Raw genomic sequence first — 20,734 nt, 5'->3', positions numbered from 1 at the left:
GTCTACAGGATCGAGGCACTGGCCGAAGTAGAGGTTCGCACAGAAGTCTTTAAAGGAATCTGCTATGGATTTATCGTCAGTGATGTGACCCTTGTATTGTACCTCTCCTGAGGCCTGCTACTGCACACTCAGCTTGTTGGCTAGTAAACTGCTAAATTTGTCCCCTCTAAAGTAATAGGAGTGATGAAGGCAGTGGAATGCGTATTCTGCCTGGTCTAGATCTATGCTGTCCAATTGGAGCTGGGAGCCATCAGTTGACGCCAGAGTCTTGGCGCGCCAGTGTGCTGGTGTATGCATTCTAACTCTTTCACTTGTGAGTAAAGGCTATCTCTTTGCATAATATGTTGTCGGCTATAAAAATAGCTATCAGTTCTCCCTGTTTGACAGTTTTAAGGGCTTCCCAGAGTGTAGCTATGGAGACCTCGGGGAGTGTTGTTGAGTATGAGATAATAAGTTATAGCCTTTTGGATCTCCATCACCACTTCGGGCACTGCAGCGTTGTTTCGCGCAAGCGTCAGGTTCAGAGAGGGTGGTCTATTGTGGGAAATGACATTGAGACTGAAACTGCTGTGTGGTCAGAGAGCACCGCTGGGAGAATTTCTGTCCCTGTGGTTAGGGTTTGTATGTCTTTCCTGCCAATTAGCCAGTCTAGTCTGGCATGCATCTTGTGCTTGTGTGAAAAGAAGGAGCATTCACATGCTTGGGTGTGGGCTTTCCTCCATTAATCTTGGGGACCCTGTTCCCTTAACCACCCGCGTCCTCCCCTCAACAGTGCCCCCGGCTGTCAGTGTCTCTGTGTTGACCTATCCAGGTCGTTGTCAAAAACTAAATTATGATACCCCCATCAGAACCCCTTTTCTTCCGTAAAAAGTGCCTCTGTGGGTGCTGTGCATATAAAGTCCTCCTGACCCTCATTTGATGTATATATGGAGCCTTCCATAATAGGCCGATCCCCGAGTGTGAACTGGTAGGTGAGCAGTCTGCCTTTAAATTCTGCCCCTCTGTGTCCTATAACCATCAACATAGCCACCCCCGCTGTCTTGGTAGAAGCAGAGGAGAAAACTGGTGGGGAACGCACATGATTGAAGACAGTGACAATCCTTTGAGAGAAGGTGGATCTCCTCAATTAGGCACATGTCTGCCGCTGAGTCTCCAAATATGAGAAGTTGATTTGCATTTTACCGGTGTAGGGAGACCCATTACATTAAGCGTGAATATCTTAAGAGTCATGATTGCCATTGAATCTGTGTACGTTGTGAATGGCTGGAATTGGATGCAGATTGTGGCTAGTGTGTTACCTGGTGTATAGCATCTGTGTTCTGTAGATCGGGCGTGGCTTAGCGAGCCACGACGGCGGCTGCTGCTTGCTGAGGCTCCTGATACGGGCGGCCCATTAGTCCCTTCATCTCTGGCCTTTTGGGGTCAGAACACCCCCTCCAGACACCAGATCACCAGCGGCACCGGGAGCGCCAGAGGAGCGAGAAACCAGCACTGCCCTGGCTCCACGGACCCGAGACCAAGATGGCGGCGACCCATCACTGACAGGGACGGGGGAGAGCGGCCGCAACCTGCCCGGACTTGCGCTGCTCGGTGGATGTGAGGGGCTGATTCCAGCTACACGGTGACCTCCCCTGCCATTGAGCATCGGGCTTGGCAATATAACCTGATGCTAGCGGACCTCCGGTAATGTCCACGTGAATGACGGAAACGGCCGACGAACGCTGGACACCACCTCTCTGCTACGGACTGCTACGGAAGGCAGGGGAGACCCTAGCCCCCCTCCCAGACACACACCGTGACCCCGGGAAGAGCCTGGGTATCGGTTTCCACCCCCCGGGGGCACAGATAATAGACAGGAACTGCTGAAATCAGAGTCGCCTGACCCAAACATGGCACCCACGCCGGGACACCGTCGGAGCGAAGAACACTATCGACCCTGAAAGCAGATATTTGGGGGTGAGTGCTGCGCCCAGCTGTTGTTTCTGTGGGCCACTCCTCCCCCTCTTGCCGCAGGTTACCCTTGACAGCCCGGGCACCCTGCAGGCAAACCGACCGCAAAAATTGCCTCTGCCTGACCCTAAGATGGCGGCCAGGGTCGACTGATCTGGGCAAGGTCCCGGCCCCATTCCTGGATACTCCACAGCAGGTGGTGCTCCCGGGGGCACCCTTGACTATCCCTGTTGGGCTGGAATCAGACTGTTCTTGAGGGGTGATCCCCCTCCCTATTTCCAGCGTAGGTGCGCTTAGAGGACTGATGCAGGATATAATGTGTGCAGTGGGCCCCGCCTGACGAGCACGACTGGCTATATGGCGGGGCGGCCCCCGTTGGGGCACGGGCGATCTCAGGGCACTGTACGCCCCATACCACAAGAAGGCGGCGAGCCATACGACTGCCGCGCAAGGGAGCGACATCCCGACCACACTTCCGCACCTGAAGAAGACAAACACGAACACTGCACCCCAGATCATCGCCATGGGAAAGTCAAGGGCCACACAACAGATTGCCATCCCTGAAACTGGACTGTGTTAGACGGACCGGGAGGGTCGGCCGAGATTACGGGGAGAGGTCTCCAGGGAGAGCCGTCTCCAACGACTGTACAGGTAAGTAACTTCCCCCCCACAGACGGACACCACACAAGATTGAAGGTTAACGAGACTTTATATGCAATTCTTAGGTTACGTCGCTATGATACAAGGAGGTCTGGACTCAGGGGTCCCCTCGGTTCTGATCTCTGGTTGAGGAGAAAGGGTAGCGGGACAGTCTTAGTTACCAATGAGTTAAATAGCTCTCAATCCTCGAGCTCGGCGTGGTTGCTGATCGGGCCGTGGAGGAGCCAAGCAGGTCCCGAGATGGATGAAGGATGGTCGACGGGCCGTGGAGAAGCCAAGCAGGTCCCGATGAAGATGATGGTTACAACGGTCCGCGGCCTCGCCAGCAGATCCGGACGACGGTGAAGAATGAAGGTTACGACGGCTGTGGCAGCGCCAACAGGCAGGACGATGGTGCACAGGACAGAGCTACGGCAGCGCCAGTAGTCCGTCCAGGATGAGTTCCTCTTACGTCTCTCGACTCCAAGATACAACTGACTTCCTGCTCTGGAGCTGTCCCAGTTATAGGGCTGGCGTGCTTTGATGTCCGGACCCTCGCACTTGGAGGTCGGGAGGTCCGGGATGAGGGAGTCCAGACACCCAGCAGGGGGGTGGAGCCAGCGCCCGGGGAGGCGATGGGCGAGCGGCACTGGGCGGGGGGAGAGCCATCGGCACCTCTCTCTCCCATTGACTTGCCAAGTAGCCCGCTCACCTCCTGGGTGGAGGGTGGTGCCGGATTGTCTGAGGCTGGGCTAGGCCCAGGGTTGAGGTCGATCGGGGGCCAGGCGGCCTCGTGGCGAGGCGTCCAAGATGGCGGCCCGGGCTGGGTGCATGGGCCGGCAGTGGATCGGACCCACGAGGTTATCATGTTCGAGGGCAGGGGTCCCTGAGGGGACGTAGGCGTGCAATGGTGGTGTGTGGTGCTTGCGTGACTGGGCTCGGGCCTGGTCGAGCCGGGGGAGAGCGGCCCGTCATGTGGCCTGTCCAACAGACTGGAAAACCAACCTCGCAATAGCACCCTCACCAAGACGCCCTCGCCGCAACCAGACCCTACCATATCGGACAAACTAGACAAAGTCCTGGCGGCCATTGAACTTTCCAGGGCCTCCATGGAGGAACGCCTGGGCTCTCTTACCACAGACATCAACCTAATCCGCGACGACCAGCGGAAGCTGGCGAATAGGGTCTGAGAGGGAGAGAAGACCCTGGCAGACGTACAACCCACTTTGAAGACCCTGCAATCGACACTTCGTTTGGCCATGGACCGTCTGGCCATGGTAGAGGACCGGGTGGACGATTTGGAAGGACGCTCTTGGCGCTGCAACATACGTGTAATAGGATTGCCGGATGGGGTTGAGGGAGCACACCCCATCGAATATGTTGAGGCTCGGGTAAAATCCTTTACTCCGACAAATACCACACCCTCTTCTTCTCATTGGAACGGGCCCACCAGGTCCCAACCGGGAGACGGATACCCGGCAGCGCCCCTCGCCCCCTACTAGCGAAATTCCTCCATTTCCAGGACCGGGACGCAGTGTTACGGGCGGCCAGACGTGCCGGCCCTCTGCAGGTCTAAAAACCAGCACGTCATGGTCTTCCTGGACTACGCCAAGGCGGTGCAAAAACTAAGGGCGTCCTTCCTGGAGATGAAACGACTCCTACGGGAGAATGACGTACAGTACTCTCTGCTCTTCCCTGCCAGCCTGAAAGTAATCCACACAGGCTCCACCCACTTTTTCTCCACGGCCGAGGAGGCGTGCGACTGGGCTGATCTCCACTGCACGCGTGTTTCGGCTGCGACCCAGTCACAGAAACGCAACCACAGGACACCCCGCAATAGGAAGGGAGTCACACAGCAAACGCAACAGCAGTGACAACAGAACTGGAGAGATCCTACTAAACGCCGAGAAGTTAAATCCCCGGACCTGGAGCAGCTTATGCAGGAGCGTCGCGGAGCCCTTCAAGCCGTAGCGGATCTTGGGGCTCCCCAATCAGAGGAAGACGTCGAGGGGATCCCGCACCTTTTTTCATCAAGTAGTGAAGAGGACAGCAATTCACCCCACCCCACAGCTGATTCCATCACCATGCCCCCAGTCCCACCCTTGATCACTGACTCTGCCCAATGGCGACATCACTGGCTGCAAACTGACAACATGCTCATCTGGAGGATCAATGCGGTTGGGCACCCCATCTGGGGTCCACCCACCCCACCCTGTCAGGACATGATGGACACAGTACACCCCGAATGGACCACCACTTCTCCTGCAATCGCCCAAAAAGGAACTTGCCTCGCAGGCCTGGCCTGCCACCACCAAGATTTGACTGTTCGCTCCCTGGTTCTAGGAGAGCTAGTTTGGACGCATTGAGCTTGCCGATGCACCCCACGTATTGGGACAGTTTTCCCATTCAGTTGTTGGTTTCGTTTACCCTGTTCGCACATCCCCTACACCCCACAGGAGACATGAGCATAATGGCAGATGACACACATGGAGGAAGGCAAACGGCGGCTATCTCCACACGCAGCGCCACCACGCTCACAGACATGCCCATATATCCTGTATTCGAGCAGCCACATCGAGGTGGAGGCCACCCTTCTCATACTGTCCCATGCAGCACGCAGACGTTAATATACTCACTCTGAACGTGCGTGGCTTACACACGCCACGTAAGAGATATACGGCCTTTGCGCCAACAAGCCCAAATCGCGTTCCTACAAGAAACACATTTTACAGCAGCAGAGACAGACAAACGAAGATCCCGCTGGTGCGGACTCATGTGCGCCACATCATACTTGGCATTTGCGTGTGGCGCGCTCATCTGGATTCGCCCAGGCACCCCCTTTCAGGAGACACGTAGGGTAGTGGATAAGGAGGGAAGGAATGTCCTGTTGGAGGGTCTACTGGACGGGCAGCCAGTCCTATTAGGTAGCATTTACGCACCCAATACTGAGCAGGATAGGTACTGGGACTCCCTCTCGGGTGTGCTCTCCCAATTCACCACGCTCCAGTGGATACTGGGGGGCGACTACAACTGTGAGCTTGAGGTTACACTCGACAGATCCCATCCACCACCTCCACATTCCCCAGCGCACACACGATCCGGAAGATTCCGTCGCTGGGTCACACAATGGCCACTAGTAGATGCTCGGAGAGCGCACTATCCCCATAGTCGGTTGTATTTGTTCAGCTAATTCCCACATAATCTGCGGACCAGGCTTGACAGGTTTTTATGCACCCCATCACTAATACCCACGGTCCAACACACTGACTACTTAGGCCGCATGATCTCAGACCACGAAGCACACATCCTAAGTATCCGTTGGAGACCACCGCAACCTCCAGTAACCCACTTGGCGCCTCCCGAGAGACTGTCTCACAGACCAGGTATTTGGACACGATCATGCGCATACGATCCAAGAATATTTTACTTACAACACCGGGACCGCCGCCTCCAGACTCGTGGAATGGGATGCAATAAATGTAGTTGCACGGGGCGCTTGTATTAAACAGATAACGGGGGCCTGCCACACACTTGAACACACACTCGCCGACACAGAACGTACGCTAGCAACACTCACCAAGAAGGAGGATGCTCAGTCGGCTACAGTGGCCCAGGTAGCTGAGGCCAAAACGAAATACGCCACTGCTCTAGCGGATCTGCGCAAGTTCAACTTCCGAGCTTATGCCGCTCGTGTCCACAAAGAGCGGGACAAAACGGGCACACTACTGGCGTGGTTGGCGCGTCAAGACGAACGCGACACCCATTACCGAAATTCAGACCCCGCGGGCACTCTGGTGCGCTCTCAACAAGACATACTCGATGCGTTCCAGCACTATTATGCTGCCATGTACAGCACCCAGACACACTATCGGCAGGAAGCGGTCTCCCAATTCCAAGATTCACTGCCACTTCCCCATATCGCGGAGGCAACCAGGGGTACCCTGGATGCGAAAATCACAGTGGCCGACGTCTCCAGTGCGAAACGCTCCCTAGCTCGGAATAAGGCCCCAAGCCTTGATGGGCTACAGTACCTTCTCCACATTGTTGACTCACCGGTTCACGGCCATGATCGCAGATGTTCTCGAGCGAGGGGAACTCCCAAGTTCTCTCCGGGGATCGGTGATTGTGTCAGCTATCCTCCTACCGCCCCATCACACTCGTCTCAGCGGACTGCAAACTCCTGGGGAAAATTCTGGCCACCCGATTTGAACAAATACTTCGGCCCCTAACACACACAGACCAAAATGTTTTTGTCCCCGGCAGGAGCACATTCCAGAACATTAGACGAGTCTTTCATATTCAGGATCAGGTGGGTGACGCCTTTCCACGCGCGGCCTGCATTATCCTAGATCTCGAAAAAGCGTTCGATACAGTGACCTGGCCATACCTCTTTGCTGTTCTCCGTCGGACGGGAATAGGTCCCACCCTTATATAATACACTCGGCTGCTCTACACTAACCTGACGTCTCGGGTCAGACTCGGCAAATACATCTCGGCCCCGTTACGAGTCGAGAGGGGTACAAGATAGGGCTGCCCCCTTTCGCCGCTGATCTTTGTCTTGGCCGTAGAGCCATTGGCGATCCGCCTGCGCCGGGAGGGCGCAGTATGGTGCATTCCCATAGCCATCTTTTACTATATGTTCAGGACATCACCAAGGACCTAACCACCATATGGAAGATCCTTTCCGAGTTTGCAGAGGCATCTGACCTCCAAGTGAACTGGGAGAAATCGGTGGCGTATCCCCTGCATCATTCCCTTGACCCTCGAGAAGTCCGGATCGGTATGCAGAACCTCTCTTGGACCAAGGGCGTCCCTCGTTATCTGGGAGTCCGCCTCTATCGATCGCCCACCAACATTTACGAGGGAAATCATCGTAGAGTCCTCGCCAGCATCTGCGCCTCGGTGGGCTTTCGGAAAAACCTCGCATTGGCCCCTATTGGTGGTGTAGCACTCGCAAAAATGGTCATTGTCCCCCGACTATTGTACTACTTCACCAACCTTCCGGTTGTCCCACCCAGAAGCTTCTTCCGTGAGTTGGACACGCTACTGCGCACACTCATGTGGGGAAATGGCCGACATAGAATAGCCCTCGCCAAGCTCCAACTACCCACCACACAGGGGGGCCTGGGCACCCCTGCCTTCGAGTTGTACTTCCTGGCAGCGCAACTCCAGTGGCTGTCATACTGGATGGCTGTCAGACACTCTGGGGAAACTCACACATCACACGGGGGTATTCCCACACCGGAACTCTGTCGCCTGCTGCTCCCCGGAACCAAGCCCCGTCGTGCATATCCCTTGCATGTGTCTGTGGCCCGCCAATGTATGTTACGTATACACCGTATGGTGCCAAGGACACCTTGCTATTCCCCACCACTACCACTAGTGGGTTGGCCCCGAAGGGACTCATACTTCACAAGCGCCATGGTACACATATGGACAGAATCTGAGATCACGGAGGCGGAGACACTATTTGCAGAGGGCAACTTCGCCCGTACAACCAACTCATAGAGGACCACAGCCGCCCGCCCGGACAGTTTCTGACACATCACCAACTCATTGACTGCTTTCGCCCACACAGCGACCTAACAGCAGGCGAACGTGCGACGCACCCTGTAATTCACACCATCCTTTACATGGGTTGCGGCAGACACCTTGTCACTTGGCTATATAAGTCAATCTGGGAACTCACATACAAACCTTTACTCACTCTGAGGGCTACCTGGGAGGACGGGTTCGGATGACAATTGCACGACTGGGAGTGGGGTAGGGTGCTAGAATTCCCAAAGAAAGTCTCGAGAAGCCCAAGGATCAAAAATATACAATTCTATATTTTACACCGGGCCTATCAGTCCCCTGCACGCCTACAGCGGTTCTATCCTGACACTCAGTTCTTATGCTCCCGATGTCAATCTCCGGACTCACACTTCCTATACATGTTCTGGAGTTGCCCGACCTTTCAGTCCTACTGGTCAGCCATTCTTGACTCGATTTGCACCCTCACAGGCCTCGCAGACCTACGCTCCTGGGAGGCAGTTGCGTTAGGGATCTTCCGCAGGCCAAAGACACACAAGGCACAGGACAGATATGCAGCCCATCCCTGCCCTTAGCTAAAAGGAACATAGCCATGCAATGGCGGGTGGCTGCTGGACCTTCATTTGAGACATGGGTGGGAGCGGTGAAAAAATGGGCTATGGCAGAGGAAGACACACTGCGGGAGTCGGAGGCAAGGGGCCAGCGTAAGCACCCTATATCTTTGGAATGGGCCACACTGTCCTACCAATTTCTGCTAGCCCACCAAAGCGACGCCCGAACACCTCGCAACGCGCTGCCACGTTATTGTTATTGTTATTGTTATTGTTATTGTTATTTTTGATTTGTAGCGCGCTCAATCACCTACAGGCCTCTAAGCGCTCGGGAAAGATGGTAAAACAACAACTTTGACAATACAGACGGCATCCACTAGCCTAAGTGGCTCATAGGGCTCTCCTGAATAACAGCGTTTTCAGCCCCTTTCTAAAACGTAGGAGGTTTCCTTCCTTACGTAGTGGCTCAGGTAATGTGTTCCATAGGTGAGGAACCAGCACCGAAAAGGCTCTTCCACCCTTGGTGGCAAGTTTGTACCGAGGGCAGACTAGTAGCTGAGAGTCTGAGGATCTGAGAGCCCTCTTTGGGCTATACACTGCCAGACGGTCTTTAATGTATGCGGGCGCCATGCCATAGATGGCTTTATGGGCTATGCACAAGTTTTTAAATTCCACTCGCTCCTTGATAGGGAGCCAGTGGAGACTTTGTAGCAGGGGGGATGCTTTAGTGCGTCTTGGCAGTCTGAAGATAAGACGTGCAGCGTCATTCATCACCACCTGTAGCCTATTTGTCAGGGTTTTTGGTAGGCCAAGGTAGAGGGCATTTCCATAATCTATACGTGAGATCACAGTGGCTGCGACGATGGAACGTAGCATAGATTGGGAAATGATAGGCACTAATTTCCGTAACTGTCGGATAATATTAGTACAGCTGCCCACTACTGAGGAAATTTGGTTGACCATAGAGAGGTCACAGTCCAATTTGATCCCCAGGCTCTTCACGTTCAGGCTGGGTTTTAGGGCTGGACCTAGCTCTGCGGGCCAGTAGAGGTCACACCATGGTGAGGTGGCAGGCACGTCCCCGACAGCACCAACGCCTCTTTAGTATGCACATGATTTAATCTCCCCTTCCTTCATCACATTCCGCCTCCCCAGCTTTTCGCCCTGCGTCACTCCTCACCCCCCACCATCGTCCCCCCCCCATCGCCTTCTTAATAGATGTGCCCTGTACAATCTGTTTAATCCTGCTCCCCTGCCTCAGTCTTCGCCTCTCGATCCCCCCCTCTTTCCCAGTTTTTCTGCCCTCATTGGGGTTTTTTCTCCCCTCTCCCCCGTCCCTACCCGATGCCACTAGGCCAGCTAACAGTGCATAGGCCAGTTATGTAACTAGTTATCATACAGGTCATCCGTATTGGCCAGAACCGCATGAATTGACTTCACTACTGCCTGCTGTTCCTCTGCTATCTCCGTGTGGTCAGGGCAAGCAGCTCCTCTCTCCATCCCGGGGCCTTGTCACCGAGGTCTGCGGTTCTTCAAGCGAGTTGTGGAAGACTCTGACATATGTGCCTCCACGTTTAAGTCTATGCCTAGTAGATTTTTGGAGGTCTCTGCCAGGGACCGCAGTTGGACAAATTTCCCTTCCAAAATAATGCAAAAATGGTGACCCCAGGAAAAGGAAACCACAGTGGCAGCATTCCCAATTTTATGTCTGTTTTGAGAGGCACCCTTAGGATGTAGTGGAAGAGGTCCCTGACATAGTTAAAAATGGCATCACCTTCTGCCTTGGCTTCTATGCTCCCAATGTGGATATTATCCTAGCAGTATCTATTCTCAAGATCTTCAGCATGTGCTTGAAGGTCTAAATGTTGCTCACGGAGGTGGATAACCTTGTGTTGAAGGGACTTTACATCCTCCTCCTGGACGTTCCTTTGTTCTTCCAGGGTCGCAAGACAGTCCCTCAGGGAGTCCAGGTCTTATCTGACCACACTGTTGTCTTGGGACAGATCCCACTTGACTGTCTGCAGGTCATCTCTAAAAGACATGAATAGCTATTCAAGGAAAGAACAGGTCACGGGTTCCAGTAGTAAGCATATCCTTGAGGGTGCGATCTTTTGTAGAGAAGCCCATCGCCAACCTCTCCAGCTGACAGGCCAGGTCCATCCCATTCCATTTCATGGCAGAGGTTTCTCGCAGATGTCTCCCTCTACGCAGTACTTGCAGCCCAGCCACCTCATGGGCAGTGTCCACAACACAGGGCCATGGCATGGCCAAGAGTACCACATCTCTGGTGGTCTCTCCCTAATGAGCTTGTCTCTGAGTGAGAGGTTGCCAGCAGGATCAAGTGTCTCTCCCGTAAGGTGGGGGGGCTGTGTCAATCAATCAATCAATCAATCGGGGTATTGTAAGCATGCTTCTCACCCATGAGGGTCCGAGGGGGACTGAGGGGGGGTATGCAGATCCGTTCAGCCAAAGTGACAGGTCTTGAGGGTCTTCCTGAAGGTGTTTAGGGAGGGGGCGCGTCTGATGTCTGTCAGTAGCTCGTTCCAGGTTTTGGCTGCAATGTGAGAGAACAAACTTCCACCTGCTCTGGTTCTGTGGATGTGCGGGGTTTCAGCTAGTGCAAGGTTGGAAGACAGGAGGTTTCTTTTGGGTATGTTGAAGTTTACTCAATCTTTGAGGTATTTGGGTCCATTGTTGTGTAGGCATTTGTAGGCGTAAGTAGAGGATTTTGAAAGTGACTCTGTTCTCCACGGGGAGCCAGTGGAGTCTCCGTAGGTGTTGGTTGATGTGTTCATGTCGGGGGATGCAGAGGACGAGTTTGGCCACAGTGTTCTGTATTGTCTGGAGCTTGCTGAGTAGGGACTTGTTGAGACCGGTGTAGAGAGCATTTCCATAGTCGAGCTTGCTGGTTATGAGTGCATGGGCTTTCAAGAATCTGCCAAGACTCTACTAACATCCTATCTTACCAACAGATCCTTTCCAGTCGAACTAAATGAATCCAGCTCTCAAACATTCAAACTACATTGTGGCGTCCCGCAGGGTTCGTCTTTGAGCCCTATGCTGTTCAATATTTACCTGACCCCTTTGGCGGCTCTAATTAGACAGTTTGGGTTCTCTATGGTATCCTATACAGAGGACACGCAGGTAGTCGTCTCATTAACCAATAATTAGGAGGAGATTGCTGACCGCTTTAATAACTGCATGCTCCACGTCAACTCTTGGATGCAATCTAACTGCCTCAAACTTAATGGCAGTAAGACCGAAGTACTACTGCTTGGTGCCAATCCCCTGGAATGGTCTCTGAAATGGTGGCCACCTGAGCAGGGTGAATGCCCTAAACCTGTCTCAAAGGCAAAACATCTTGGGATTACCTTTGACCACAGGCTGACATTTGACAGCCAAATCAATGGCCTTACTTCCACCTTCTGGGCAATCCTGAGAATGATTAGGAAGATTTGTGCCGTCATTCCCCTTGAGGCCTTAAAAACAGTGGTGACGGCCCTTGCCATCTCCAGGCTAGATTACGGAAATGCCCTATATATAGGGATCCAAACACAATTCTTGAAAAAACTACAATGTCTGCAGAATGCAGCAGCAAGACTGATTCTTGATATCCCTAAACACGAGTCAGTCTCCAAACAGCTTGAATCACTGCACTGGCTCCTGGTTAAGAAAAGAATACTGTTCAATGCATTGTGCATCACATTCAAAGCTCTCCAGGGTAAGGGTCCCTCCTTCCTGACATCACGCTTAAAATACTACTGGCCGTCTAGGAACCTTAGATCTACTCAACAAAAACTTTTGCAAATACCTAGGTTTAAACAAGCATGTTGGGGAGGCAGAAGCTTCCTCTTGATACTTGCCAAGATCTGGAACCTTTCACCATTTACAATTAAAAACAGCTGTGATCTGAAAACATTCAGGAAGGTAGTTAAAACATGGCTATTCCAATCTGACCTCTAGGGCTGCCACATTCTAGCCGTCTATGGTCTCTGAATCCGCAGCGCCAAGACGCCTCCGGGCATTCGATTTGCTCTACAAATCTAAAAATCAAATCAAATCAAATCACGGGTGACGGTTCTTCTTGACTCCCGGGGGATCCATTTGAAGGTCTTCCGAAGAATGCAGAGGGTGTTGAATCAGCTGGATGTGACGGCATTGACCAGTCAGTTCATAGCGAATGATGAATCAAGTACGATGCTGAGGTTTTTGGTGTGGTCTGAAGGGGTAGGAGGGCTTCCAAGAGCTTTGGGGCACCAGGTGTTGTCCCATGCTTAAGGGGTGGTTCCAAGGACAAGGACTTTTGTCTTTTCAGCATTGAGTTTTAGGCAGCTGTTGGTCATCCAGACTGCGACATCATGCATTGCTCTCTGGAAGTTGAGTTTTGTGGTGGTGGGGGTCTCTGGTGAGGGAGAGGATAAGCTGGATGTCATTAGCGTAGGATACAATGTTGAGGCCGTGTTGTCGGACGATGGCTGCGAGGAGGGCCATGTAGATGTTGAAGAGGGTTGGGCTCAGTTATGACCCCTGTGGGACTCTGCAGATGTTTCCATGAGGGCAGAGAGGAAGGGTGGTAGTCTGATCCTTTGGCTTCTTCCGGTGAAGAACGATTGGATCCAGTCCAGGGTAGTTCCTTGTGTGCTGGCGTCATGTAGTCTGTCAAGTAGTGTGCGGTGGGAGACGGTGTCGAAGGCTGCTCACAGAGTGAGGAGGATGTGGGCTGTGGATTGGCCTTGGTCCGGGAGGTCATCTGTGGCGACGTGTAGGGCGGTCTTGGTGCTGTGGTTGCTTGGAAATCTGGATTGGGGTGGGTTGAGGACGGCGTTCTCGTTGATGAATCGTGTCAGTTCCCAATTGACTGCCTTCTCTGCCACCTTGGCTGCGAAGGGATGGAGCAAGATGGGCTGGTAGCTCTTGAGGTCGGAGTGGTCAGCCGTGGGCTTCTTGAGCAGGGGCCTTACTTCCGCGCGATTTCTGTCATCTGGAAAAGTGCCTTTTGTGAAGGTGGTGTTGATCGTCCGTTGTAGTTTGGGTGTGATGGTGTCCGTGGCCCTGTGGTAGATATGCGGGGGCAGGGGTTGTTGGGGGCCCCCAAGTGGAGGCCTTTCATGGTCGTGGCCGTGTCCTCTGTTGTGATTGTTGCCCAGTTTGAGATGGTGGGCTGGCTGCTGTTTCTGGCGGGCGGTTGCCTGCTGTGGCATCTTGTGGGTGGTCAACAAAGTTGTCGTAGAGTGTCCTGATCTTGAGGTGGAAATAGGTTCCAAGCTTGTCGCTGAGGTCTTGGGACGGGGTGATGTCTGTAGCTTCGCTGCATGGTTTGGTGAAATCCTGAATGACACTGAAGAGTTCCTTGGAGTTGGCGGAGTTGGCGAGGATTTTGTTGTGGAAGAAGTTCCTTTTGGTTGTTGTGATTCGATCGTGGTAGTCCGTCATGGCGTCCTTGTAGGTGGAGTAGGTATTGGTTGTCTTGGTGTTCCTCCAGTTCTTCTCCAGACATCTGCAGGTGCGACTGGCTTTTTGGAGATCGGTGGTGAACCAGGTGGCTTTCCTGGGGTGCTCTGTGCCGGGGTTGCTTAGCGGGGTGAGCTCATCCAGGCAGTTGGCGATCCAAGTGTGGAGTCCTGTGGCTGCGATGTTTGCGGCTGATGCCCAGGTGTGGTTGTCTCGGATAAGGGGTTCAGTTGCTCGTCGGTAACCTTGCTCCAGTTCCTTCGTGGTGGGCGGGGGATGGTTTTGGTGCCTTGGGTTTGACATCGGTGACAGGAAACGCAGTTGTGGTCGGCCATGGTGGTTGCGATGTGTGGCTGAAGTGAACACTGAAATGGGGTTGAGGGTGTGTCCTGTTCTTTGTGTAGGTGTTGTGACGAGTTGGTTGTGTCCGATGTTGGCAACGTTGTCCAGGAGGATGATAGAGTTGGGGTTGCTGGGGTTGTCGAGGTGGAAGATGAGGTCTCCAATGAGTATGTAGTTCATTGATGTGAAGGCGTGGGGTGCAATGAAGTCTGTGATGGTGGTGGTGAAGGGTGTCCGGGGGGGTCTGTAGACAAGGGTTCCTCAGAGTGTAGTTTTAGGGATGGTCTGGATCTGGAAGTGCAGGTGTTAGGCAAATGGGAAGGTTTTGCTGTGAAGTCTGTGATGGTGGTGGTGAAGGGTGTCCGGGGGGGGTCTGTAGACAAGGTTCCTTAGAGTGTGATGTTAGGGATGGTCTGGATCTGGAAGTGCAGGTGTTAGGCAAATGGGAAGGTTTTGCTGTGGGTGGTGAGGTGGAGGGTGCTCTTATGTGCGATGGTGAGGCCCTCTCCTAGGTGGTTGGGGCAGTCCTTCATCTGGATCTTGTATCCATCCGGGATGGCGGTGTTGATGTAGGGGCAGAGGTGGCATTGGTCCATGTCTCCATGTAGAAGGCTATGTCGGGCTATAGAGTTGAATAGGTTCCGGATTTCTATGGCATGTTTGTGTACGGAGCAAATGTTGAGGAGGATGCATCTTAGGGAGTAGTCGGTGCAGATGTCAGTGGTGCCAGAAGTCGGGGTGATGATGAGGGTCTAACGGCAGTGGAGGCAGGAGAACTGGCAGTGGGGCGAGTTCAGCGAGGCCTGTTGGCAGTCTCAGAGTCTTCTGGAGTTGAGTGCGAGGAGGGTGGTGGAGTCGTAGAGGTGGGAGGTTGTGGATCCAGGGTTTCTGGCACTGGTCGCGGTCGGGTTGCAGATGGGCGCAGACGCCTTGCCTTGGGCACGCCAGCCGTGCACCAGCTGTGCGACCGTGCAGCGGCCGCCATTAAGTAGGGGAGGGGGCAGGACTAGAGGTAGGGAGGCAGGAGTGGGGGCTGTGTCAGGGAGATGGGCTGTAGTGGTATTAGCAGTGGGAAACTAATTTAAGCTAAATTAAATTAATAAAATAATCAGGAGGAATAGGGACAAGTAAAATAATCAGTAATCAGTAAAAATTAGTCAGCGGGCAACAAAGAAAAGCAGGTAAGCAGAGGGCGAGGGGGACACAAGGCAAGCTAGGTCTGGATCACCTCTGAGGCTGGAATGGGTTTACTGGAACGGGCTGTTGGCACAAACCCTTCTCAGGGAGGACTCTGCACTGCAGCAGGGAGGTGGTGCTGCTGGGTAGAGTACTGACCTAGACCGGAGGTCAAGGTCCCATCCTGGTCTGATCCTCCTACCAATTCCCACGGCTTCAGGTTTGGCCCAGCAATGCAGGTCACAAGCTTGCTATCACTCTGTGCTTAACCCTCTTGTAGGTAGTGTGGGTGAGCTGTCCGTGAGGGAGCACTCTGCCAATGCATCTCACTGCTGTGCTCAGTGGGTTCCCAAAAGTTGGGCTGCGTCCATTCACTACCCCGGGGGAGGCACAGCCAGTAAGTCCTGCAGGCTGGTCTGTCCCTAGACCCCACCAATGCCTCTGATGTCCTGCTTCCCACAGACTCACTGGGTGGGACCACTGCTCCCAGCCATTATGATGTGGTGGGCCACTAGGGCAAGCTACCCGCCCAAGTAGCTGGGCTGTGGCCAGTCCCTCGGTCCCTCAAGTCATACTCCAGGAATGCACCAAGACACCTGACCACTCGCTGACTTCTCCGATTCCCCCAATACGTGAGGGCAACTTTCTCCACCACTTTCCTCTATATGGACTGACTCCACCAGAGGAGCAGGTGTAGGCTTCCCAGGTATGCTGTCTGGCTGAGCACCTCAGGCCCTGCCCCAAGACAGGTTGCAAGCCACAAACTCCAGTCCCAGGCTCCTTGTTCCCATATACTCGATACTATTTTTTTATCTATAAATATTTTGATGAACTGTCAAAGGGGAAACAGTTGTTGAATGTCTCCCAAAAGTGTCATTTGAATTTCCCCATATTAATTCCATCAAGAAAATGCTGTATGGCATGCAGGTAAACAGTAGCTCATGCTACTGGATGTATATATCAATGGAGGACAAGATTGTGTGACACAGTTGACGAAATTATCCATCAAGGAATTGTAATTTATGCAGCATTATCATTATGTGGCGCCTTTTGGTGACATTATTGTTTTGAATTTTGACAATTTAACACACTAATGCAAAAATGGATACCCTGTTATTTCTACATCAAATATAAAAGGTTATTTAGAAAATAAAAACTACCCACGTTCAACAGCTGTTATTCAAAGTGTTATTCCTCAACAAATAATGTTTCTATCCGGCATGGGAGAAAATTAACACCACTTTATTAAGACTGTCCTTTTCAACTCCCAGTGTAAAACAGTTCTTGTTAAACAATGTTACACTGTACGTGTGTGTGTTTTTTTTCTCGCGAGGATATTCCGGCAGCCGCTGTGTTGGTCAGGAGAATGTAGGGGCATATTATCAAGGGATTTATCTCCGCTATTTTGCTTTAAAAGCCAAGAAAGCGGAGATAAAATTATCTCCCTATTACCTAGCTGTCGCTAACACCTGTTAGCGACAGCTTGTAGGAGATAGCGACCATCTTGGGCCCCGCTTTTCATGTCAGAAAAATGTATCACTAATGACATGCAAAGTGGGCGTGCCAAGATGTCAGCAACTGGAAACAGTCGCTAACATCGCTATCTCCTATTACCAACTTTTGGAGATATTCGCGCTATATCTCCAAAAGCTCACACTTGCCCAGGAACAGTTCTTAGCCATGTTATCCAATGGGAGGTGGATAACATGGCTAAAAGCATTAGCTTGGTAATGCCTCATTATCGCTGATTTTTCAGCGATATTCATGCATTATTGCCGATTTTTATCGCATTTGCGATAAACCTTAGTAATACCAAGGTTTATCTGCGATAAAAATCGCCGCAGCTCGGCGATAATTTTTTATCGCTAACCAAGCAATAGCGATAATTATCGCTATTGCTTGGTAATATGCCCCTTTGTAATCTGCATATGTAGTTTTTTTGGGGCTGTTTTATTTTAAATGACATTCTGTAGGTGAAAGAGTTAGGACTGTGTACCCTTCCCATAGAACACAAGCAGGTTATCGTTCGAGCATCTTACACTGTGTGCTTCATTAAACTATGCAGCTTGCCTCTCCAGCCTGAAAGTGACTGAAGGAGTCGTAATCCAGCTGTACCTCCTCACAGGGCCGTACAGGCCAGGAGACATCTATATCAGGATGGATGTTGTGTGGCCTAGGCTCTGACAGTACCTCTTATACAGCGCCAGCTACAGCTTTTATATAATAACCTTTTCCTCTCTGGGGAGTAGATGGTTCTGTGGGGGGCGGGGGGGGGGGAACAATTTATTTCATATTTGTGTGTGTGCACTATTTCATTCTGTTTTTGGAAATGTTATTGTGATTGTCTCAGGAATTAGGGTGATAGCAGCTATTCGGACTTCCTTAATAGGATACTGTCTCTTCAGAAACGTCCACTCTGTGCTTCATTGCACATACTGGTGAAGTGGTGGTTTAATGTTTTTTTTCTCATCAGGACAATGTACAGGCATGCAGCCTCCTATATAAGGCCAACTGCTTCGCAGAGTTGGTGAATCTTGAAGCCTTCAGTAACCAGGTCAGGACTGGTGGAGCTCAGGACTCTGGTAACTACATCCTCATAACGAAAACCAAGTCCAGTGAGCGTAGGGTAGTCATTTCAGTCATCAAGGCAGGTAGTTTACTGCTTAGTGACTACTTAACAGTAATGCTTTCAAGCTGGCGCATTGCTTGTTCGCAGACGAGCACAACCTCTAGGACAGTGCCTTGGTAGGGACCACGGGAAAGCCAGATTTCCACTTTTAATAACAGGATGCAATTCTGATCAAGTACAGTCAACGCCTCTTCCGGTACGGTGCAACTAAACAGGCATCAGGAAAGCTGCTTGTGTCTGAGCGCTCACAGCATCTGGAAGAAAAGTTGCTATTATAGTTTGGAGTAGGAATGGTTGTCTTTGAACTTAAATACCAGAAACAATCATATTTGTATTGTACTCATTCATCAGATAGATGCTTTATCTTCCCTTGGCAGAACTGAATGAACGTGTATACAGTGCGGCTCACCTTTAACATTTTTTACTCAACTACAGTGAGCATAAGTTGGAGCTCAAGAACCACATATCCTTCAGAAAAGAACTTAAAACCTGGCTATTCGATAAATAATGAACCCCCTCCCTAAGCGCCTTGAGACCCTCTGGGTGAGTAGTGCGCTATATAAATTCCTGAACTTGAACTTGAACTTATAACTCTAACCATGCTGCAGGGTGCCTCCGTGACCCCATTTTGTCTGCATGCAGCTGCAGCAGGTACAATACACTATGCAAATTATTTGGTCGGACCGTGTTGGGGTACCTTTTCGGGTAGTCGGATCAGATTGGACTATCTTTTAAACAGGTAACACAGCAACAAGAGAGTATATAGGAATGGAAGCAATTTGAAAGGGGTATTTCCTGCTCAATTTACGGCCTGAGTGGGCCATGAAAAATCCATTTACTGAGTTACGGGCTGGGATAACCTATAATGATGCCTCAGCAGCTGGGCTCATTGATCTGAGATCGCCCCTAAATTAAACCCCTCACACTGTTACTCACCCCATCTTAATATCACCATCAAATGTTAACAGGGTTTGATGAGAAAATTATGTTTTTCTTGCCTTCCACATCTATTGTAAACCAAATACGTTTTATTCTAGAGACGAGGCAGGGGGTAGTTTCAATGAAAACCCTAATGAGTAAAGACTCACACCTGGTTGGAAAAGGTGTGAGCCAATGGAGCTTAACCTAAATATGCTGTTCAATTATTCACTGGATACAGTACAAGTACTGACATATGTGTTTGATATGCCCGCAGTCTCTCTAATTTGTATCAGCAGCACGATAGCAATATTAAGGAAAGCACATCTGTGCCTTTATGATATATGTATATTAGCGAGATGTTATTTAAATAAACATACATTTTGTAACAGAAGGTGCACAAGACATGAATACACTTTGTAGCAAAATACCTTTGAATATAGTAAATCATCTGTTTGACTTTGGATTCTTATTGTGTCACGTTATCTTTCATCTTTGTCTTCTAATTTGTTATTGCTCTAATCTTTTTTCTGTCGAAAACTGACACATTCATCGTTCTTCCTTCACTTCCAATATACCTGTTAAACGTGTTCACCTTTGTTCCAGCTGCTCCTCCAGATTAGGACCAGGTTTAACTCTGTGAAACATGGCATCTGCAACTGGATCCCATTCATCTTGAATCAAGCAAATGACCAAGTGGTTTGCCAAGTTAATTGAAAACATTTAGCTTTTGGGGTTGAGGAATGAGGCAACATTAAAGATTTAAATTGAAACCAGAGTGCATCACTTTCATCTGCTTCTCGCTGGTGGAACATATTTAAAAGGGATAGATGCAAGACTTCCATTATAGAAAGTCCCTGCAGCTAATTACCGTGAGCCCACCTTAATCACTATAAATAGAGAATAAGTAAAAGAGAGACCCCTATACTTTTTAGCAGGTCATGTAAAGGAAAAAAGACATTTTTAAAGAAGGTGACAGTGGTAGGAAATTCATCCTTATCTCGAAATATTTGTGTCAAGAATAAACTAAAAATCTTCCTGCATTTTCTTTGTTTACCCATGTACCTTGGTCATACTCTTATTTCAACCCTATGTTTCATAGAAATTGTGGTAGAGAAATGTTTGGAGTGCATGACAAATTTCATTAATATACATGCGCCTCTTGAGATTACATCAAATTATCAATTCTGTGCGCATCTTAGGGGCATATTACCAAGCAATAGCGATAATTATCGCTATTGCTTGGTTAGCGAGAAAAAATTATCGCCGAGCTGCAGTGATTTTTATCGCAGATAAACCTTGGTATTACCAAGGTTTATCGCAAATGCGATAAAAATCGGAAATAATGCATGAATATCGCTGAAAACTCAGCGATATTCAGGCATTACCGAGCTAATGCTCTTAGCCATGTTACCCACCTACCATTGGATAACATGGCTAAGAACTGCTCAGGGGCAGGTGTTAGCTTTTGGAGATATTCGCGCTTAGCGCGAATATCTCCAAAAGTTGGTAATAGGAGATAGCGACGTTAGCGACTGTTTCCAGT

This window comes from Lissotriton vulgaris, chromosome 11 (genome assembly GCF_964263255.1).
Source record: "Lissotriton vulgaris chromosome 11, aLisVul1.2, whole genome shotgun sequence".
In the NCBI taxonomy this organism is placed as follows: Eukaryota; Metazoa; Chordata; class Amphibia; order Caudata; family Salamandridae; genus Lissotriton; species Lissotriton vulgaris.
Note: the sequence above shows the minus strand (reverse complement) of the source record.